The 24,115-nt window shown below is 37.3% G+C and overlaps 1 protein-coding gene and 1 long non-coding RNA gene across 4 annotated transcripts in view; one reads left to right on the top strand and one right to left on the bottom strand.

Annotated features, from left to right (window-relative positions):
• Dpp10 (Dipeptidyl peptidase 10) overlaps positions 1-17,759 on the bottom strand; it is a 37,860-nt gene extending 20,101 nt beyond the window's left edge. The window contains exon 1 of one of the 3 annotated variants that reach the window (XM_064697814.1): positions 17,419-17,759. The gene's annotated coding sequence lies outside the window, so the exon portion shown is untranslated. The remainder of the gene's footprint in view (positions 1-17,418) is intronic. The other 2 variants (XM_064697812.1, XM_064697813.1) reach the window with 2 other exon arrangements.
• A 4,606-nt stretch (positions 17,760-22,365) lies between these two features.
• Positions 22,366-23,014, top strand: LOC135439389 (uncharacterized). Its single transcript, XR_010438046.1, has 2 exons — positions 22,366-22,473; positions 22,535-23,014. It is a non-coding gene; the product is annotated as an uncharacterized LOC135439389 (long non-coding RNA).
• Positions 23,015-24,115: the final 1,101 nt, after the last annotated feature.

Raw genomic sequence — 24,115 nt, 5'->3', positions numbered from 1 at the left:
TGTGTCTAGGGATTCTCATAGTCATCTCTCTTGCACACAAGGCTTTACTGTTCGCAAAGTCACGTTAGGCAGCATTCACTGTACGCAATGCTGAACAACAATATGACAATGCAAAACTTTTGCCTTTATTCTCCTGCTGTTGGGCAAGCGTGGCATTTACTTTGTGACTTTTACAGAATCGTGGGACAGCAGAAACCTTCATGCAGCTATAAATTAAAATAAAAAATAACAGTTTTTCATTATGTAGCACCCCCGCAAAACAATGGAAATGTTTGATATAACAACGGCAACAAGAACATAAATTTCATTAATTTTCGCGAAGCCAAATTGTTGCCACAAGTTTTTGTTGTTTTCTGTTGTTTTTTGCAAGGTCAGCCAAGCGCTTCGATGCTTTTCTTGTTTTCATAAAAATGATTATCATTTTTTAAGGCAATGCTATAATACAATGAAAAGCTTCCTGGGCAGCGAGGAAAACAACAAAACCAGAGTTGAATAAAATGAAATGCATTGCATATTTGTTAATACAAGAACTCGCCGACAAACTGGCCGTTGACCATATAAAACAAAAGCCATGGCAGCAACAGTTCTGGGCCACGCACACAACCGACTCGGAATGCTGCGAATAAAAGCGTAGCAAAAATGCCAGCTAAATATTTCGCTGCACCGAATAAAAGGATTTTTTTTTACAGGAATACTGCAATTGGTTAATTTTAAAATCCGCACATTTATTAATTAATATGGTTTTCCCTTTTAACACCCATGAACAAGTAAAGCTATTTGTCGGCTTACCGCTCGAACAAATACCGTGGCTTTGCATATTCATAAACCCAAACTTTGGCTCGCACCTTGATTTGTCACATTTTTTTGGTTCAATTTCAACAAAATTGTATTAAAGTTTGGAAAGGTTTTTAAACTTTACCAGAATAAAAGGTTTGAACCAGCGCCTTTACTGGAAACAGGCATTGGTTCCAATCTTGGTTCTACACATTTGATTTAAATTCGAAATTATATTTATATTTTATATTTCAATTGAGAAATGCGTATGTATCCTGAACATTCAGAGAATAATACACTGAAATATCGGGTTTGAATCGCTTCGGTGCAAAAGCAAAAGTTTACAGCCTAGCTAGAAAGCTAGGATAGAAATTCAGCCTGGTCACACTTAAATTTGTCATAAAATATTGTACAGTCAAAGCATTCAAACGCCAACATTTGGCAGGAGAACTTTTGCGCTCTGTTTTGCTTAAATGTATAAATAAAAATAAAATAAAAACAAGAACTTTTCATTGCAGTATTGTGTATACTAAACAAAACATTTTGTGCAAAGTATGCGCTTGCGTTTTGTTATCAACATGTTGACATTCGTTCGAGTTGTGTGTGCCACACGCTCACACTTTCCGCAACTCTCCCCCCCCCCCCCCTCTCTCTTTCTTGCCCTCTCCCTCGCTCGCTGTCTCTGTGGGTGACTTCCGGGCGTAATGCAACCGTGCGTAAGCTGCTTCCGCTTGGAAGATGGAGCCTCTCGAGCGCTACGCATATATCATTGTCAAATGTTTTCATATCGTTTCATGGCATTTTGCAGAATTTTAAATTTATTGCTTCAATGAAGCAGCAAAGCATATGAATTGTGAATTGTTTATAACTAACACACACACGCACAACCACATCTACATATATGCGGAGCCGCTTAAAATACGTGTATTTGTTCAGCTGGACACACACACTTACACACACACATGCACGCATCAAGTGCAAAAATCAATTGCAGCCACTGGCCACAAAACGTGTTGCAGCCAGCAATTTGCCAGGACACTTTTGTGGCCGCAGCCGCTGCTGCTGCCTCAGCCACTGTTGGCGTCGCTACGTGCCACTTATGTCGCTGTGGACTTTTAGTGGCAGGCAGTCAGCCATGTTGCACGTAAGCCGTAAACGTTTTTAGTGGATTTGTGCGGCGTGGCTGTGTTACGACAGCCATAATGTTTCATTAGTAGCCGCCCAGCCTGCTACTTGTCCAGCGTCTGAGTTGGCCCAAGCAGCTGCTGGGGCTGCCAATCAGCCCTAACTGAACTGAACTGAACTGTGTACATGTCACCCCCCAAGTCACTGCTCCTGTTGTGTGTCCGGTGTCCGAATGAATCAATCGATAGCATGCTATTGGATTTCTAGCTAATTCAATAGAAATTGTCTTGAAGCAACGCGTAACTAAGCTAAGTGTGCAGACAGGGTGCGGATCATTACGGAGCATTTTTAATTTCTAATTAAACTCAATTCAAAGTAACATAATTCACATTTAATATACTTAATTGAGAGGCAGCCAGAACTAGAAGGAACTCAGGCTCGTTTGATCAAGATTCCAAGCTTAAAATAGGTTTCTTTCATATTTTCAAAGTATTTAAATTATTGAAAAAATGTCCTGGTTGTTAATTGTCCTAACAAATACAAACTATATTGAATTATCTGAGTTATATATTTAAAAATTTTAAAAGAACTCCCATGAATATGAACTTTTTTCTCAATTTCTTGTTGACACAAACTCTGAAGTCAAGCTGATTTAAACCGTAAATATGCGTACGATAGCTGATTAAAAATTTGTACCATTAAACATATCTACTTAAATTAGGACAGACACATTTCTAGATAGAAATCTATATGTATAAATTGTATCACCATGGGACAGGACGCAATAAAACGCAAATGTTGTTGTCGCTCCGGCGCGGCACAACAGCAAATATGTATGTATTGTGTGGCATAAAATTAGGCAGAGGCCATTAACGGAAGCAGCCTGGCTCGTCGCTCCCAGTTGAATTGAAGTAGCGGATGTACGTTAGCAAGGGGTACGAGGGGGGGTTGGGGTGGGGTGGGGTGTAGATTGCAAGGATTGCACATTAGTTTTAATGCATGTTTCATGCGCCATTAGGCTTAATTAGTGGCGTTCGTTCTGGTTGCTGTTTGCCCGGCTCAACTTAAATGAGTTTCAATGTTGCCAACAGGCGCTCAGGAAAGGACATGACTTTAACTGCATATCGTTTGTGGCATGCAATTTTATTATTGCATGCAACCAGCGGCTGTATAAATACTTATCAAGCCAACCAACTCAAACGCACTGGCCATGATATGGCACAGCGAAATAAAGATTTAATTAAGAAAAATAATAAATGCGTGCCTCGAAGCGGCAGCTTAAAGCGACTGCCAACTGGCAACATAAACAGCAGCAGCAGCAGCAGCAGCAACAACAGTTGCCACATAAATTGTCGTTGGTATATGACAGAGTCTTGCGGCTCTTGCGGCTCCGAGTTGCCAAGTTCCGTGAGCTTTTGAGGTTTCCATTAACATTGCGTTGCCTGTATCGTAAGTTAGGCAGCAAATGCCAAATTTAGCTGCTCATTGCTACCGGCACTCGATTTGCGAACCTGGCAGCAACTCCCACTGCCAGCAACAGCCACGCCTATGACACAAAGTGCTGGTCAAGTTGGCTGTTTTCCAGCTAAACTGAATAGGATTATATCTTAATACTATTTACAAGACTCAAGAAAGTTATATAAGCTAGAGTCTGCCAACATTAAATATATATTCTCCAATCCTTTTAGAGTTTTTTGGCCATTTGCCAAATCTCTCAAGTTCTTAAAGCTAGGTTCTAAAATTTAGCAAGTAAATATCGCATGACAATTCTGGAGAATATTTTTAAATATGTTTATAGCTGCGAATAGGGTATTAAGCAGTCGATAGCATACGTCTAGAACTTTTTTACTTGCTTGTATCCTGAACTGCAATTCGTTTTGATAACAGAATTACCCTGAACTTAAACTATATCTCATATATCATATCATATAAACACTAATATATTTGGAATATTATTTAATTATTACTTTGGTAATATTCCTACCAGATTAACAGACTCTTATTCTATTTAAGCACTCATCTAAACAATTCACAAGTTTTTTTTATAAATCGTAATTATAATTCAAACGCATTGAGTACATAAACAAAATAAAATAATGTTATTAATTGCCTATTTGTTTATTTTTTCTAATTTGAATGTTTTTAACTCATATATGCGAAAACCCATTAGAAATTGATATGAATTATTTGGCATTTGCGGCATTTGTTTAGCTATTATTTGAGTGGTTTTTTATCATGGCATCCCTGCGAATTGCTCTCTGCTGATTGCCGGCTCAGTTCCGGCCCAACGGCTGCTTCATTTCTGTCGCCGTTTTTATGGCCCAAGACTTTGAGTGTTGGGCGGCGGCGTTGTCCACAAACAGCGGCGCCCAACGCCATTGAAGCAAACAAAATGCTTGACATGTTTGCACAGACGACGTGGCAGTCGAAACGGGGTCTATTTCTGTAGCCCAACTGTAGCTTAGTTAACTGGGCCAAGAAACAACGGGGCCATGTTGCCATGTTTCCCAATTGAAAAGCGGCACATAAAAAGCTAAATTATAGTCCAAGTCAGCCATAGCAAATGAACCAATAAAGGCAACAAAAACGAGACGAAGACACCCAGGGACAAGTTCATGTCACATTGTCGCCGACATTTTGCTTATTATTTACAAAATTTATGGCGCATACAAAAATTTTGAAAAAGCATTTGTTCACCTTGTAAAAGTCAAGACCAACACATCGACTGGAAGAAGAATGAGTAAGGCAAATCAAAATAAACAGCAAACGCTGAATAATGTAAAAATCGACATGAAAATTGTACAAATATTTTACAGCAATAAACAGGCAAGGAAAATCGAATGCTCACGCTCTCCGATGATCAATAAACAAAAGTGCAGAAGCGCACGTTCGACTAGACGATAAAATCAAGGGGCGGGGTGGGCGAGGGGGGATGCAAAGCCAAAGCAAAATGGCATCTTGTGTAATGTGTCGATGATGAGCTAGATTACTGGGCACTGAGGTCTATTTCAAGTGCCGATGACCTACGGATACTGAGTACAAAATAGAAAGGTCGGTTAAAGACACTCTAATGGCCTATTCATTGAGTTGTCAGTTAAAGAAGATATATGGTTGGGTTAAAAGCAGCTGTAGAATAAACTCTAGAAAGTACAGTGAGAGAAAAATATATAAGTATATCGTATACAAATCAGAAGAGAAATATTAGTTTAAGTAATATTTATGACCGAATTTCCTTTAAAGCAGACTGTGCAGCACTCTATTTAAGAATTACTTAGCTTGCCTGAGAATGTCTTATGTTTATTTCAAGTAAAGTTAATTTAATTCTTTTACTAATTATTTTGTACTATAACAGAAGCCTCTCTTTCGTTTTTGCCAATAAGTTTTATACTAAATTTTGAAGTATTCTGTGGAATAATTGTAGGGAACAAAACAGTATGAATAGAAAATTTCTCTGAGTGCCAAATTGTACATATTTTAACCATATTATCCAATAACTCTTCTTTATCGATAAACATAAGTTGTCAAATAATTTATGCACATATGTATATGTACAATAACCATAAAAAAAGCAAATTATCAGACATATCAGGCGTTATTTTGCCACCAATCCGAAAAACCCATAGCAAAACAGCTCGCAAATTATCCATGCAAGAGTAAGAGAACGAGAGAGGGGCAACAAAAAAAAAAAAATAAAGAAAACTATAAATAAAAACAAATTTTTTCTGGCCGGCATAGAGCTTTTAATGTACAACGCGTCGTATGCGCAATATTTTACATTAAGCCAACAAACAAACCGAGACAAATGTGGTTTGCGGGGCTGGCTGGGTGGGTGTGTGCCCCATGTATAGGTAAAAATTATTATTGATCTGATTGTTGGCATTACTTTTAACAACCCATGTTCGAGTTCTTGATGTGCCTGATTGACAGAGAGACGTGAGTGCTTGCCCAATTTCAGTTGTAGCTTTAGAGACCTATTTCTTACCAAGGTCCAAAGTTGAAAATCAGTTTGCTTCCGGGCTCTATTTAAATGCATATTAAAGCAGCCGAGGCAATGTGTTCAGATTGTTTCAATTTAAATGCATTATTTATTTGGTCGACACAGCGGGCGTCTCATTAATTAAAATACATGCGAAAATTATTTATAGCATAATTGAAAATTACGCCAACAATGGGAAGAACAAACCATGGATATGGCCAGGTAATATAAACAAAATTCGAAAAAAAAAAAATACAAAGCATAATTGAATGGTTTTTTATTTTTAAAAAGAAATATACGTATATATATATATATATATACACTTATTCGAGTCCAATTGAAAATTACTTATATAGGAGCTGGGCAAGGTGTATAAAATAAATGGGGCATGTGTTGAATGCTTCGATTCTCATAAATTACAATAATCACAGCGGCTGCGAATACAATACAAATTGTATTTATAAAATGAACTATAAATATATCAGCATGTAATTCTTGGCAACCATTAAATAAGACGTATACGTGTGCTTTTAATTTATGACCCGAATCGATTCAATGGAATATGACGGACAACGGGTGCTCCGAATTGACCATAAATGTCTGGGCTGCACTCAAAACAAATATATACTAAACCAGATTTATAAGTGGCAGAGGTTTAATCGAACATTTCCGGAATTGTCGAAATATTATACTGACCTTAATGCTTTCATAGCAGCTCCAAGTGAGCTTCAAAGTTAATAAACCAATGCCCATTTGGACAAACTACAAAAGCGACGTAATAAGCAACCCACAAAAACTCATTACGCTTCGCAATTGAATTGCATTTTGCCAACAGCAACGGTGACAAACGAAACACGCAGCACACAAAATTAACTGACTAAAAGATATCCTTTTATTTAGCTAAAGTTAACTAACAAAAACTTAATTGTATGTTTGGCACTTTCGAAAACCTTCCAGTTCTGTCAACAGCAAACTTTGCTATCTAAATTAGATTTGCAAGGTTTTGCTTTAACCACTTGGGAATTATAAGCAACGATCAAAAGTCAGCAAAGCCAGCAAGTCAGCAACCCTCGTAAATGCCCCATCTATCTAGTCAATTGTTTATCCACTAATGAGCTCTATCATTAGAAGTAAATCAGCTCGGCTTATGGCATTTTAATATAGGGTATTATGTCAGCGATTGCATGCAGCCCATTTTAGCTATATATGCACATAGTGTATGTACTTATATTGCAATATTCCGGCCACATGCGATGCGACTGCAGTGGGTAAAGTGTATCACAGCTGGTGGCTTACAATGTAACCACACGAAGCAGATATCATGAATGGCACTCCATCGAGCGGTTTCTCAATTGCAATTGCAATTTATTGATCACTCGAAATACAGGCCTTTTGCATAATTCACCATTGTTTGAATTCCATGTGCAGTGACAGTTAAATTGCCTTCAATGGGTGTGGCATATTATTTATAATCGCCCCTGAAGGCCCAGACATAATACTGTTCATATTCAGGCCCTGCTCATACCAGCTGGCAATTGCCAGCGGCAACAACTGCTGCAGCAACTATTTCCACAGCAAAAGTGTCACGAAAACTGTTAAAAAGCGCTTCAGCAACTTTTACAATCAACAAACATGACAAAAACTGAAGGCACGACACAAAACCAAGTGTCAAATACAACTACAAATACACAAAAGCGAAACGACAACAAAAAAAGAGGACTTGATGCATAAGTTTGGGTGCAAAGCCGCCGGGCAGCGCCGGACATTGGGCTCATGTGGGGCTGGCTACTGGAACAGGCAGTTGTTGGCAAGCACAAAATGCTGCAGGGCCAGAAGAACGGCAACAAAAACAACAGCTACAATAGAAGAAAATAGAAGTGCACTAATCAAATTTGCTTGACTGGAAGTTACAAGGCTTGAGATGCCCTAATGTATATTTTTTCTTGCCGATAGGCATATTATGTATACGTATTAAGAATTAGGTTTAAGGTATTGGGTATAAGGAATAAGGTATAAGGTATAAGGTATAAAGTATAAGGTATAAGGTGTAAGGTATAAGGTATAAGGTATAAGGTATAAGGTATAAGGTATAAGGTATAAGGTATAAGGTATAAGGTATAAGGTATAAGGTATAAGGTATAAGGTATAAGGTATAAGGTATAAGGTATAAGGTATAAGGTATAAGGTATAAGGTATAAGGTATAAGGTATAAGGTATAAGGTATAAGGTATAAGGTATAAGGTATAAGGTATAAGGTATAAGGTATAAGGTATAAGGTATAAGGTATAAGGTATAAGGTATAAGGTATAAGGTATAAGGTATAAGGTATAAGGTATAAGGTATAAGGTATAAGGTATAAGGTATAAGGTATAAGGTATAAGATATAAGGTATAAGGTATAAGGTATAAGGTATAAGGTATAAGGTATAAGGTATAAGATACAAGGTATAAGTTGTAAGTATAAGGTCGAGATCTTCTAGACAAATAAAAAGAGAATGTAAATAAATGTACTAGATTCCAGTTAGCTTTACGTTAATATAACTAAAAAATACATGAAATAAATAACTTGTCCTTCTATTTTCTTCTCTAAACAGTCATCAAATATATCGTATTATTTAAGAACACCAAATATTTAATTTCGATATAACTTCTATAATGTTTTGACCTTAATCGTCTGTAAAACGATATTCGCTTTATTTAACAGTCTTCCATCTTATTTTCTCTCTTTCGCTTTGACTTTGTTTAAGCTTTGTTTAAGCTTCTGAAAGCACGCTCTCTTTATGATTTTTGTAATTTTAGACTTGTGTAAACCTTTGCCAGCTCTGGATTGTCGCACTTTGTGCGGGGTGAAGCAGTTGTCACTGCAGCTGAAGCTGTCAACTGCATGACAGTGCCATTATGCTCTAAGCGTAGAGTATAACAAGTTGAAATTGCTGCTGAAATGGAATTTTTAGTGCATGGACATGAGTCAGCGACAAAACGCATACCATACGCTCCTGCGCAAATGACAATGGTAAGTGCTCTCCCATTGTTGTACTTGTTGTACGCTGCATCCATTGAAAAGGGTTAAAATGGGTATATTGCAGCTTCGCTAATCTACGTAACTCAGAGATTATAAATGCGAGAGGTACCAAATTTGTTATGCAGGTATAGTATGTAGAAATCAATAATACCAAACATTGATGATAACATACCCCACGTTGAAATTATTCAAGTCTGAAGAAATGAATAGGGTTTAAGCATAGCTTGTGACGATTTTGTGGGTTTTCTTTAATGCATAAAGAAGTATTTGCAAACGGCAGCTAGAAGCTACGTATAGGGTATCTCACAGTCGGACAATTGCTTATACTTGTTGTTTTAGTATGTGTGTGTAATGTGAGACTTCTCTACGCTAAACGCAAATAAAGAAAGTGGAGCGCCTCATGGGAGGCTGCTTGTTTCAGGGGTGAGACGACAGCTGCAGTCAACAAGCGAGCGCCAAATGAAAGTGGAAAGTACACTCCAGCAGAAGTGCAGCAGTGTGTGTGTGTGTGTATGCGTGTGTGAAAGTGCTGCCAGCGCTCTACTTACACTGCATACTTCAAGGCGCGGGCACGCTTAAGATAAATAGCTGCGAGCGCCACACAAATCCCTGCCGCGCCTTGCAGCACTATACAATTTTCACTTTCCAACACTCACCCCTGCACTTCGCCCCTTGACGAAGTTTGCAGCCAGACCAAAAAAATTCATTGCATGGCAAAAGGTTCGCAAAAGTTTTGCGGTCCCCACTATTAAAGGTAGTTCAGAGGGCTCTCATTTGCAATACCCTGTACTTATCTAAATGGGTAGCACTATGTACAGGCAATATATATTTTCTTAGGTGCATTTTACTTTATTTCAGTAAAGCTTTAAAGCATTTCGAGATCTCAAAACAATTCTGAGCTTAAGCCTAAAAAGATTATATAGTTTTTGTACTTGGCTAAGGTTTTTTTGTCTTCGCATATTTTAGTTTTAGTTAGAGGATATTGTCTAGTCGAGTAGCGCTGACTGAGGTACAACTTGGTAACGCAAATTTTCTTACCTCCATTTCTGGTCATAATTATGTTAATTAAGCCAAAAGTTCTTGACTGGCCCGCAAACCTATGGTAAGGCCAACCATTTACGTGGCTTAAATGAACCAAACAATTTAAATTTGAATTTAAAAAGGCCCACAGTTGCACACACACACAGAAATCTACACACTCGCGCGCACACACACTCGCTGAGACACACATTCAGGGCTCTCACGTACTTTTAGGGGTAGCCTCGGTTTTATTTGCATATCATTTAGCGTCCGCAACGGCTAAAGAATGTGCTGAGAAAAAAGGGGCCCCAGACAAAGTACCTGACTGCAATCCTACACACATGCACATCAATAACACACACCCACACCAACACACAGCACACTCACACACACACACACAAATTGGCATCGCAGTCAGCAGCTGGTAATTTGCTTTAATATTAAATGTGTAACGAACTGTAAGAAATATGAACGTGTTGTTCAGTTTGATGTGAACGCATTTCGAAAAGAAAAGGCTTGTTGGCATCGCAAGCTAAAGGCAGGGTGTCCCAGGGCCATGGACACGGGCCTGGACATGGCATTGAGCATGTTAGCAGATATGCTGCAGTGGGGCGATTTAAAAAATATTGCCCGCAATTCGGCAAAAGTATAAAAAATGATTGTAAGCCCAATAAGCGTATATTGCTCCGTGCACGGCTTGAACCTATTATGTTTCGATTCGTAAGCCTGGTTTTCATGCAATTCGTGTGTTTTTAAGCCAAATCGTTTTATAGTAGTTGATTAGGTAAATTAATTAGCTACAAGGTTTGTTTGAATCGGTTCAAAAGTTATTTGCAGTCTTGACACTCTAATTAAACTGTGTTCACTTGTGAATCAGTTTAAAGGTGCATTCAAAATAAATCTGCCCTGGCTTAATATGAGCCACAAAGTTCTATAATCGTTAAAATTTCTATGGCACCGATGAGAACCTCACATGGCAAATTTGTTAAGCTACCCTTGCTCCTGCTGAAGCTTAACTAATATTGTTGTATGCTGATGAGCACAGTGTCATTGTAGGTGTGAATTGCTCACTCTCTCTAACTGTCGCTGTTTCTATCTCTATATCTCTCTCTCTTTCTGCCTAACCTCTCTTTCAGTCTAAGTCTGTGTAGCGTCAGAGCAAAGTCATTTAAATTTAAATACAAATGTTGCACGTGCCCCCATAGGTAATTCTATAGAGCATGTTCTGGTCGCCTCTCATATATATATATATTATGTATATATATATACATATATATGTGTGAGTGTGTTTTTGTGTAAGTGCGCTCATTTATGCGATTTAGCCCGCTATGGTTGAATAAAGCAAGACTTCAAGACTTTGATGACGTTGACGAGCTGTATTCCAAAGGGAAAAAAAATATTAAAATGACAGACATTTGAGAGCTGAAAGCTCGTGGTGGTTGGAGTTTTTGGGTGATTGCCTCAGCTGCTCTTTCAGCTGAATAATAAAGCAACTTGGTGCCGTAATTGGCAGCGTCATAAAAAGCGCCAAAAAGTGTAGCATAAGCAAAAGGCGCGCACAACTTGAAAATTAAATTTAATCAAGTGTTAAGCAAATGAACAAAACAACTTTTAGAAATGCTAGAGAAATACGCCACAGGTAAATGTGCTCGTTTGTATGCGTGTGTTTCGGTGTATTTGTTTAGCTTAATTAAAATGCCCAATGCAAGCACGACAGTTGCGGCTAGCTACCGGCTAAAACTGAAATTCATATATATGTATTTTTTTTCATATATTTTACCTTTTCTGTTCCTTAGCCATTCAAATTGAGAAAAAAAGGCAATTGGCAGTTTTGGTAGTGTTTGTAACAACCAGAAGCAGCCGTTTCCAATGTCAAAAACGATGTGGTACACATTTTCTCTATCAGTGTCTATAGTTATGTCTATATGTCGTATCAGAGACTATAGGACTATGGATATAAAATTAGAATTTTAAGTTTTTCCATGTCTTAAATTAATCAACTTTTTTTTAAATTATCGAATACTCTGATCAAAAATAAATATCGATTTCCAACCGCTTTTTCTTGATATTATCTCTGATAGTGTCTCAACAAGGAACTCTAACATTTAGCAAAAAGCACAGAGATAAAAAAGATTGTATGCTTTTAATACCTTTTCTCGATCTCCTCAAAATTTAACAAAAACAAACCCTAACTTTTGGTGTATACACATATTTATATTTAAATATCATCTTCAAAAGTAAGCACAGATTAAGTCAAAAATATGGTATATGCGCACAATTGTATGCTATATATATTTCTTGAACATTTTATACATATCGGACTGTGCACAGTTTTTTTTAAGATTAAACTTAAAAAAAAAGAGTTTCACATACGATTACAAATTTGCTAGTTTGTTCCTTAGGGGAGAGCGAACCTGGGTTAAGGGTATTTTGTAGTCATCCTCGAGTCGACTTCCTTCATGTTGTTTTGGCGTTGCATTCACAGCGCCCGCTGCTGGTCACCTGCTGCTAACCACGGCTCTGCTTTATAGTCGGCAAAAAGCAATTTGGTCTGGCGACTGACACGCTCTCCCCCCAGCCCCCTCCCCATCTGCCCTTTGCTGTTGTCTGTTGTCTGTCGCTGAGCATAAGCTCAAACAAGGCGGTTCAAGTTGTTGTTGTTGTTGCTGTTGCTGTTGCTGCTGCTGTTATTTTGCGGCGTTGATACCCCGCTGGCTTTGGCACTTCAATTTTATAACGACAGCCACAGCAAGCGACAACAACCACAACAACAGTGACAACAACAAAAGTAACAAAAGCAAAAGGAACAACCACGTTGGCCGCGAATACTTGGCACCTGCCTAATGGTCTGTGTCAGGTCTGGACCCAACATTGACAACCCTCATATATATATATAAGAAAAAGGTGAGCTCTTAAGATTGAATTTATTTCAAGTGACCGCCAAGCAAATGCAAACTTTTAAGTGCATAATCTCAGCTGTTAAATTTGTTTTGGATGATGGCGCGTATACGCGATAATTCAAATTTAATGCCGCAAATTTATTATGATAGTTTTATGTGACACTTCAAATTGCATCAAAAAGCATTAACTTTTTACTTTATCTAAAGCTTTTTTTGAAGACATGCCAGAATATATATCTTTATTTCAGCTTTAAATCTCTGGCAAAACAATAAGTAAGCAAATGAGAATCATATTTTTGTATTTGATCATTTTATAAATGGCATGTAGCAAAACGTTGATCTGATATAAATGCTGCTGTCAGGGAAAATATTACTGTGTCTAGCCAGAAGAGCTTCTAATTGGCATTTCAAATGGTTTTGCTACTTTTAAGAAATCGTTTCCGTAATCTTGAGCAAAACATAATATGTTCTTCCGTGGCATGTCATTAATCAAGGCGAACTTTCAAGCAACCGCAAATATATTTCATAAATTTGTGCCAGGCAACCCGAAGAACTTTTGCTAATGATTGCATGCCACTGCCATAGTTTAATCCCAGCAATCATGAAAAAAAAGAAAGAACACCCCGCCCAAAGCAAGCAGCAGAGCAGATTTTCACACCCTACTTGGAGATACATTTTTTTTTTGTTTCCTGCGGCACTCTGGAAGGCGTCGCCATACCATGCCGTGCCAGGCCACAACAGCTCAGGGCGCACTGATTAAGCTTGGCACAGCTTGATGAACAGTAGCATGCCACGCCCACAACACACCAAACGCAGAAGGCAGTGCCGCACTTTAATTAAAGGCGAACAAACTGTGTGAACGCCCCTAGCCGCAAAAAATGTCAAGCTTATGCCATCAATCAAAATGCTAAAATAAAATGTTTGTTTTAGTTGTTTGCCACGACACAAGCAGGCAAAATCATGTGGAGCCGCGTGAACGGGTGGACGGGTGAAGAAGTTGACTTTGCTTAAGAATTTTCGTTATGTATTTTCCATGCCAATTGAGCGTTGAAAAGGCAAAAACTAGACACAAGTCGGCAGATGTGGCACCAGTTTTGAAACGGCCCAAAATAAAGAGACAATAAAAACCTTGTTGTTCCCGTCTTAATACCCTGTAACCATTAAAAATGTCCGAATGATTTTATGCAAATGTACATAAGAGTCAAAGGACAGCAACTACATACCCATATATAAATTTATAGCCGCGTTGATCTAGGCAAAACCTTAATTTTGGGTATGTACACACAATTGAATATCATATTTAAGACCAAAACAATTCAAACAAAACTTATTTAGGATTAAGAGAGACAGCTTGGAGCTATCAAAATACAGCGTTTGTTCAAGTCGTGCAACTTTGACTGGAGAACTTTTTTTTGCTATTGTTGTTTTTCCCCGTAGATGATCAGCAGCGACAAGCAAATGAAATTTATTGCCTTGTTGTGATAAACGTGACGCGTCTATATAAAGGACACGCCCTAAAATGAAAACAGGCTACGCCAGCAGGACATTTCGAGTGGCAACTTGCAATTTGATTCGCCTGTTTGCTTGAAATGCCAAGACTTCGAGGCCAGCAGGCCAACAGGTTAATGTGCCAACCCGTAAATTAAACGTATGCGACCAACAGGATGAGAACTAAAACTGAAAAAATGACAGCTCTTTAGCAAATGCGCGTCGAAGAGTTAGAATGTTAATATTTCACCAACAATCCCTTAATAAGGAAGACAGCTCTATAGTAAATGTTTTTCCTAGAATCATAACTTAAGCAATGAATTGCATTTTTTCTTCTCATAATTCTCTATGTTTGAGAGAAAGCCCTGAACTAAATGTAATTTGAAAAAATTTGAACATTAGTCAGGAATACCCTTGTTATCTAGCATTATTCTCCATATCGGAGAGGAAGTTTTATTGTATATGCTTTTACTAGAATAAAAGCTTAAATAAAAATAGAACTTATCATTATTCCGGATATTTAAGAAAAACTCTTAAAAGAATTAGAACTCAATTTAGAATTACCATTTTTCTGTACCATTATTCCCATATTGTTGAGAAAGATCAATGGAATATGCTTCTTCTAGAATTCTAAGGAATACCATTATTATTATTATATTTCAGAGATATGCCTTTCAATAACTTTATAATTTAAAACTTTAATTTCGAATAACATTATTCCCTACCGTTATTGCTAAGATCGGGTAGGAGGTTCCATAGTAAAAGGAATAAAATAATGGGAGTTAGCTAAATAGCAAAGGCTTTTTTCAGAATTATAGCTTAAAGAGGAAATACCTTTACATATTTTCTTATTAATAATGCCTTTATTTTCTAAGAGTTAGAACATTTATAAGAATATATACTCATGGTCTGATTCCCCTTTTAGAGCTATTTCAAAACCTTTTCAAATTCTTTTGCAAATATCTCCCGCATTTTACATTCTGCTCTTAATAAATTTTCGACTCTCTGTTGCAATGCAAATTTCGCAGTTAGCTCTGTCGTTCAAAGCTGCAGCACAATCCAAAAATTCTTTCGGTTGCAACAAGGCGTATGCTTGATATTTGGCCGCTTTATTAAAAGCTGTCCACTCAATCGCTTGCGTTAGTGTTGCCTTTTCCATTTTTTTTTTTGCTGTAGCGCAATTTTCATGCTGCCAAAGCCTGCAAAATTTCGAAATACCTGATGGATTAAAATTGGCCGGCAGTTCAGCCAACTGCATTTGCATTTTTTTTGGTTTTTCTTTCTTGTTTTTTGTGCAGGGTTTGTTCATTTCATGCTGAATGGCCAACTTTTTGGCCAGTTTCAAGGCTTAGATAAAACCTGTTGGAAAATATTGCGCAGTTTTTCTCGATTTTGGCGTTTTTTCTTTGCTACAGACGAGCCGACTTTCTCAGTGTTCTGATAAAGCATGGCCCCGTCTTCACGTTGATTCACACAAGGCAAAAATATGTGCACAATTCCTTTGTCTGTGTGGCTGTCCGCCTGTTCGTCTGTCTGTAGGCGTCGGGATTTAAAGTTAACCTCAACAATTTGGAGCAGTAAACATTTTGCTCACACTTTTACATGGGCTCATATTGCGCATACGTCACGTGAACGTTGCCTTTTTTTTTGGGAATAATCGTAAAAAATAAAGGCAAGGCGGTTTCTTTGGAAAAGCGAACATTAAATACCCTTGCAGATTTTTTAATAAGGATTTAATGTAAACTAAATTAAGTGGAACATTATGGATATAGTAGTTCGATTCTGATGGGATTTTGTACCGAAGTTTAAAGCGCAATAAACTCATAATTGTTGACTTTTTCAAAGATATTTTAGAAAAAGAAAACCAAGGTTGTTGATCATCTATCTCACTTAATATGAGACTAATCATCTGACATACTTTCTGCAGCAAAAAGACGGAGATAGCTCCTAAACTTCTGATTTAACAGAAACAAATAGACACAAGTAATGTATAGCTTATTTAATGAGCTGCAAGCAGTCGCCTGACCAAATAATAATACCCCACCGCAAGGGTCTATAATTCGCTGTAAGTAGCAAAAGGTGGCCGAGCGCAAGGAATTTCATGTTTTCTATACCCTGCTCTCAGATTTTGTAAATGCCTTTGTATACACACATTCAAACCTGTTATATGTGTAGTTTTTTTATAAGCATGCTTGAAATAGATAGATAAATATATTTACGCATGTTTGGCATGTGAGAGTTTAGCTTAAATTTAAACGCTTTTGAAGTTGGGGTCCCTGAAAAATGGGACTAGCGCCCACAAGCGACTGGGCTAAGATAGATTAGGACTACCTTGTTTGTTTTTACCTTTTTTTGATTTTTAGCATTTTAAACATAATTTAATACGAAATTTAAGCAAATGTTCTGCACAATGTTGATGAAATTTGGGTGTACGCAAATGTAAACCACCAAAATTTCAAACAGCACAAATTCGATAGAAAATAAAATAAATATAAATCACGTAAAAAACACTGTAGGCGAGTGATACCGACTTCACAATACACTGTTTACTGTGTAAAAGTAGCTAAAAGAAGTTGTTGAAGAGACGACTATGATTTGTGACTGAAAAACTGTAAAACCGAGGCCTTGACTTTTAAACTGTGACATAGAAATTATTGATTTAAGATTAAGATTTTTGAGGGCGAAAGTTATTTTTTGGCTCAATCTTTTAGGGAACTTATTTGTAATAGATTCACCGGAGTTAGTATTTGACTGAGATATATATTTGTATATTCTGGTAGAGGTGGTAAATATAAAAACATGTTCTCGGTTTAAAGATTAAGCAGACGGACAAATGTACTCTTCTTTGCTTTGTGAACAGGGTATAATTAGCACTAAAATAGTAAAACTCGTGAATGTTAGCATGCAAAGACGTTATATGTGAATTTGAATTCGTTTTTTTGGTGCGGGGCAGGTTTCGGTAGTTAGCTGAAATATTTAAGTAATGCTACGTGCAGGCTTTAAGGGCTCTTTTAGCGGCTTTAATGTTTGTGTATGTGTTTGTTTTTCTGTATTTTCATTGGTGTATTAAGGCGCTTTGAATGCTTTGGATATAAGCTTTTTAACAAAACTTACCACAATACGCCGGACACGTGTCATTTTACGGTATTCGCCCAGTTTGAAACCGCGGCCAAAGCCGCTTTTTAAATGCCTGTCAAGAGTTTTTACCAACCGAAATTGACAATAAAACAGCGACGGCAATTTAACAAACACTAATTTAAAATTCTTGCACAAAGTCAATTAATATGATTTTAACTACAGTTAATAATAATAACAATAACAATTAGTTGGCTGAAATAATCTGTAGGTTTTTTATAGAACTTGTATTTTGTTTAGGTCCCCAGACACGCATTTCACGTTGCTTTAGCCAGTTGATTATTTAATTTTCTTATTCAACTTTTTATCGACCGCTGCGCCAAACGTCTCAGATGAAACTGAACGTGGCCCGAGATTGGCACACAGATGAAATACCCCCTGGAAAATGTGGCCAGGCAAAACAGTAAAAAAAAATGCGGCAAAGAGCGCAACTCCTGCTCGCTCGCTCTCTGCATTTTCAATTTTGTGCTCCGCTCACGCTGCGGATACGTAATAACGAGCTATACGCACAGTGGGCAGAATTGCCATAGAAATATTTTAATTTCATCAATATAGAACGTTTGATGTATTTATCAGGCGTGCATAATGTATTATACTATTTATCTATTTATCTTGATTATCTTTATAATATCCATGTCTTTAAATTTCAAATATTGAATTCTGATTGACTGACTGAGTGATTGATGATTGGCATACTGCCCAAGCCGTTACAGCTAGAAAGCTGAAAATGTTCAATTTAGTTACCTTATGTAATGAAAGCTTACTCTAAGTCGGAGTTGGAAGAACTTTCTTTTCAAGTTTGGTAAATTTTTGGAAAACGTTTATCTATTATGTATTTTCAATATCTTTATAAGAATTAATTAATATAAAATATATGAGTGGAAAATTCATTCAGCAGGGAACAATTTTGAGTTTCTGAGTTTAGATGTGTCTAAATGTCAGGTAGGTCAAGCATGTAATATGCACGTACGCCACAGTGCTGTGGTACAGTATTTTGTGCAGTGTATGCGCGCCAGAGAAAGAGAGTGCGCGAGCATACGAGAGAGAGAGAAAGAGAGAGCGAAAGTAAAAGGCAATGAGAGCAAGTGCTGGAGAGCTGGCTTCTTGTTTTTGCCTCTGTTTTTGCTTTATAAAACTTTTATTTTGACAAACACAAAAAGCACGCGGACCGCCTGACACAGAGCCAAAATAAAAGGGGCAGGGGTGAAAATGGGGATGAGTTGGCAGACGCGCTAAGTGTGTGTGCGTGTGTGCTACGTGTGTGTGTGTTGCGTTTGTTCATTTGTTTGTTTTGTTACATTATTTTTGGGCTGGTGAAGAACGCTAAGCGCGAATGCCAAGCAACTGCAGAGACAAAAGCCGAGAAATTCAAAAATCAGACGCTGCAAACTTGTTGAAGAAATATTTGTGCAGGCGCACGTATGTGTGTGTGTGCATGTGTGTGAATGTGTGGGCTTAGGTGAATGAATAACTCTCAGTTGCGCTTTAAACCTCCGGCAGTTGCTTCAACTAGCAAAAGAGGGAAATAAAGCCATTCACGGGGTGGTTACGATAAGGGGGCCACTCAGTGTGTGTGTGCCCAAGTACTAGCTCATACATTTACATATATACACACACATACTGGCGCACACACACACGTAGACACATGTATAAACATATATTGCAAAGCGCAACATGTTGATTTAACACGTGTTCCCGTCGCACGTGTGAGCTTACATGTGTGTTTGTGTGTATGTGTACGTGTGTGCTGTAATTACTGCATGTTGGGGGAAAATGTAATTAATTAACTCTATGCTAATTGCAATTTGATTGCAAAAGGCAGCAAAGGGAAGAATATTTCCAGTTAAATGCTAGAGCAATTTATTGGTGGCAAAAGTACTTTTCCTTGCATTTCAAGTAGGAAGTGCTTACAAAATATAAATATATATAATTATTTAAAAGTGGTAAAGAAAAGTTTGCGTTGGGATGCCGCAGCTTAAACATGCGCTCGATATATACATATGTGATATATATTGTTATTTAGACAAAAGAAAATTAATATTCTTATTGGAGCTAATATGCAGAGCTCGCCCATTCTAATGAGACTTCACTTAAATTAAATTAGCTATCTTAATTTATTAAAAAAATAAGAAAATGATTGTTTTTTAATTTATGTGAGTGCTTTATTTTAGATCGTTTAGTTTTTTTTTAGATATCTCACAAATAAAAAAAATTGTTTGCACAAAATCCTAACCTTCGCAAGAAGTTGTTCTGGCACTTTTATGATAAAGTACTTCAATCCCGGCTGTCGTACAAATGTATTTTACAGCAAAAATATATATCCATGCCAAGTTTCAGAATTAGTTTTCAGTAACATATTGCAAAAGGAAATCGGCTGTGGGCACTGATTAAGCATATATGTATATGTATATATATATATTTACTTAAATATATTTGCATACATAATATTAATTTTATATTATATATATACATTTCATTTGTGATGTCGCAGATGTTGCCTTTTTCTGTATCCTTTTCAAGTGTATAAAAAAAAAACCTTTGCAAAAACTCTGAAAGTTTGTTGCATCTGAGAAGTTGGAGCCAAAGGAGTTGTAGGAGATTTGGCCACATGTTGTGGCGCCTAACACATGCCTCCAGCCTCTTTGGGGGCATCGTTTCCGCAATGACCGCCGTTGCGTGCCCAAGTGCCCGCAAAACAAGATTTTCGCAGCACGCCACGTGTAATCCCCCCCGTCCCCGACGCTATAACGAACTCCATGCGTGGCACAGCGTAATGCGGCTTTCTTTTCTCACACAATACTTTTGCAACGCTTTAACTGTGTTTTTAGTTTTGCATTGTATTTTTCTTACGCCTTGCTTTCCTTTATTTTCCTTTGTTTTTCTTCATTTTTTTCTTTTTATTGTGTGCTCGCATTCGTTTTCGTTGAGCTTCGGGGCTTTTGGGGTTTTTCTTCTGATGGCTTTGATTGCTTTAAGTTTTGCTTTCGGATGATTGCCAGCGCAGAAGGCGTAGTCAGATTCAGATTCCGCTGTGATAGCTCTTTGAACTGAATGATATCCATAGGGCTATCAGGCAGCTGGCCGGTCTAAAGAGATTCAGGACCGAGGCTTTAATGCTTTTGGGCCGACATTAAGTTGGTTTTACATGCTCTGCAAGCCAACCCTAAATTCGTGTGACCCCCTAAAGATACTATATTGATTGCGATTCAATATATTCTAAATTTAAATAGCAAAAATTCCATTGTAGCGTTTATTTCAAATCAAATTTATCATATTTATTATAGAATTCAACACACACAACGCAAAGCTTTTCATGGTCCACCCAACACCGTAAACACAATTCAAAATTTATGGTAAATTTGCGACTGAAAGCACAATATCAAATCAGAAATATTTTATTGCCACCGCAATTGAATAATGGCATTCATCTATTTAAGCCAAACATTATATTTGCTTAAATTCATTATACAACTTTTAAAGCGAGACACAGGGAGATTTTTCTTGAGAAGTATTATTATTACCCGACGGACGAACTGAAGAGCAAGTTCAAATCCAGTTTTTAGCAATTTCATTCCAAATATCCCTTCGAATTTGTAGATATCTTCTACTTTTCTACTATTATATTCGATCTACACTTTATATAGAGTACTTCAGCAAAAGCTAGCCATAAATATTGAGTTAATTTTCAGATTTAATGGCGAACTTTGTCCACTGTTAGTGGACAATCAACATTTTATGCGCATTTCTAAACTGACAACTATTCGAATTAAGAGTTCAACAACTTCCATGTGTAAACTTACATGACTTTTGCGTGGCCAGTCGCAACAATTTATGGCCAAACAAGGGAGCATCGTAATAATAATATGCGTCCAGTCAATTAGCCAGCAGCCAAATTGGCAACGCCCAATTTATGCGCATACAATCAGCAGTCACTGTGCTCGACGTGACGGTTCTAATTTATGCAGCGCATTTCAAAATATTTCTAACGTATCCACAAACACTTTCATTTCGTTCTTAATTAGCACACACTAAGAGAAAAATCCAAGAATTTTAAATACATATCGAGTACAAATGCCATCGATTTCAATCTAAATCGAAGGTCTTTAAGTTGAATAGGAAATTCTTTTTTCAAAGACATTTCTAAAAGCCCAAATATCCCAAATAACTTGTCATGTTTACTTCATGTATGAAACCAAGGATAAAGAATAATAATAGAGTATATTCCATGGGGGAGAAGTACTTGATATCTGAAAAGGAAAACGTTACGTTATGCGCTTGAAAAAACAGCTAATTTGAATTCTTGGCATAGCCTGCCCATTTGTTTTCAGTTGCCGCTTTTCTATTTTCACTTTTCCATTTCCAACTTGACTTTCTGATTTCAATTGCAAATGAACTTTTCTGCATATTGTTTTCCAATCTTCTTGTCTGGCTAAAGACGCCGCCTCAGGATGCGTTCACCGATTTGTGCTCTTTGTGTGTTTGTTTGTCTATCTACTGCAAGCCAGCACACTCACACACACACACACATCAACACCACATGTCAGCCCCAAAAATAAACCCAACTGCAGCTATCGAGTGGCAACTGCTAAGCGGCTTCCCTGCAATTTACCGCCCTCACGTCCTCACATCCCGCACCCCTCGGCCTCTCCAGTTATTTCTAATTAAAGCGTAATTCTGTAACATAGTGTGGTACGAGCTGCTTACACCACGGTCCACTCAATTAGGTGCAGTACTTAAGCTTCAGTTTGACATTCACCAGATGTTGGCAATAAAAGGACAAACTTAAAGAACTAAAAATATTGAAATGGTTTCCTTAACGCATGTTAGAAAGTTCTTTCAAATATATTCTCTAAGCCCGTCACATTGTTAAAAGTGCTCCGATTTGTTGAAATAAATGTCAATACCTTTTCGTAAAACATTTTCTATTTCCAAACAACACATTTTTTCTATTATTCATTCAACAATTAGTTTTTGTACTCAGAAATTTTAAAAATGGTAGTAAATGAGTGGGCTATCTTAAAAGGACAGCCCATGGTCCGTTTGTAGAGATTTCACTGTACCGTAAATATACTTATGCTAAATAATCTTTAATTAGGATAAGCTAGCACAAGCCTAAAACTGATGCACATCAAGCCGGCTGAGGCACAAGGACTGACAAATTGCTCTAAATTTATGCCCATAATAGAACGCAGCATGCGGTTCTTATTTATGTGCGTCCGTGTGTGTGTGTTTGATAGTATTAGTGCAGTTGCCACATCTGCCAGAAGCCGAGTTGCAACAATAGAACAAACAAGCCAGAGACAAACCGATGCGACATGCTCCCATATTTACATAGAGAATTGTCCAAAAGCCAACAAACGTGGCCAAGTCACGTTTGTCGGGCACAGACGGCACAGTTCTTGAATCAGTTGCGCAGTGTGTGGCCCCAGGCGGAAATTGAAAATCAAAATTAAGTTCTACTTCCCTTTAAAGGGAATATGCAAATGGGGCGCCAAACCACAAAAGCGCAAAAGTTTAGACAACTTTTATTTTGGAATTATTGATAAAAAGCCTTGCTGGGCTTTCCACTTTTAAAGAGCACCATTTTTGCCTTTTTTTAATATTTCTTATCAGTTCTTTTAGTTGTAGTTTCTTGAAGTGATGCTTAATGATATCAATTTATGCACGCTGCAGCTACAGCGGCGTCTTTGAATATTCAACACGCATACGCCGTGCCAGCCCACAAGGCTTGTAAAATAACTAGAGTAAAAATATTAATTAATGGAGAGAGTAAGGATATCTTCGGCAGACATTGGTAGGCATTTCACTCTAGCAAATATGTGAGAAGAGAGAAGCTCGTAAATGCTGAGTTTCGTGCAAATATCTTGAAAAATTAGAATGCCATCTAAAAACCTACCTACTACCTATCTTTTATGGCAGTTATAAAATAACTGCTATATAAAATAATATAATAATGATTATAATAAATATATATATAATATAATATAGTGAAACTTATAAATTCCGATTTTGTTCATGATATCTTGATATCCTGCAAGAAAAGGACGGACTTGTGCAAAGTTTTAAGACGATAGCCTTAAAACTACGGGACTCGTTCGCAGATGGACAGATGGACGGAAGTTGATGCTGATAAAGAATACATTTACTTTATGGGGTTGGAGATGTGTTCTTCTACACGATATACAACTCATCACAAAATTATAATCCTATCTACAAGGCTATTCATTTTGAATAGCTTACGCAGTTTTCTAAAATCCCAGCTAACATGGAGTATTAAAATATTTCATAGCCTTTGACATTAGGACTTCAATATTTTCAAAGGTCTCAGTAAAACGTGCAATTACGATCATTAGATTTTATAACAACCTCATCAATTATGTCCGACTTAATTTAAAATAAACAAAACACAAGAATTGTTCTTAATAACTAGCCAAACTGTTTTCTTAAAAATTGGCAAAAAGTCATTAAAACTACGCTCGATTTACAAACTGGGCTCATGCAAGTGAAAATCAATGCCCACAAACAAAAATTCAAGGAATTGGCTCGAACCGTAAATCGACATTTGGTCAACTGCAATTTTGATTGCAATTTGAGTTTGCATTTATGCCAAATACTAATTAGAAATGTACATAAATTTGGAATTATAATCGTTATAAATGTGCTTAATTATATATGG

This window comes from Drosophila montana, unplaced genomic scaffold, assembly GCF_035044405.1.
Source record: "Drosophila montana isolate Dmon_TW-CO22-7 unplaced genomic scaffold, ASM3504440v1 contig_402_1, whole genome shotgun sequence".
Classification (NCBI taxonomy): Eukaryota; Metazoa; Arthropoda; class Insecta; order Diptera; family Drosophilidae; genus Drosophila; species Drosophila montana.
This window is presented reverse-complemented; position numbering and strand designations above follow the sequence as displayed.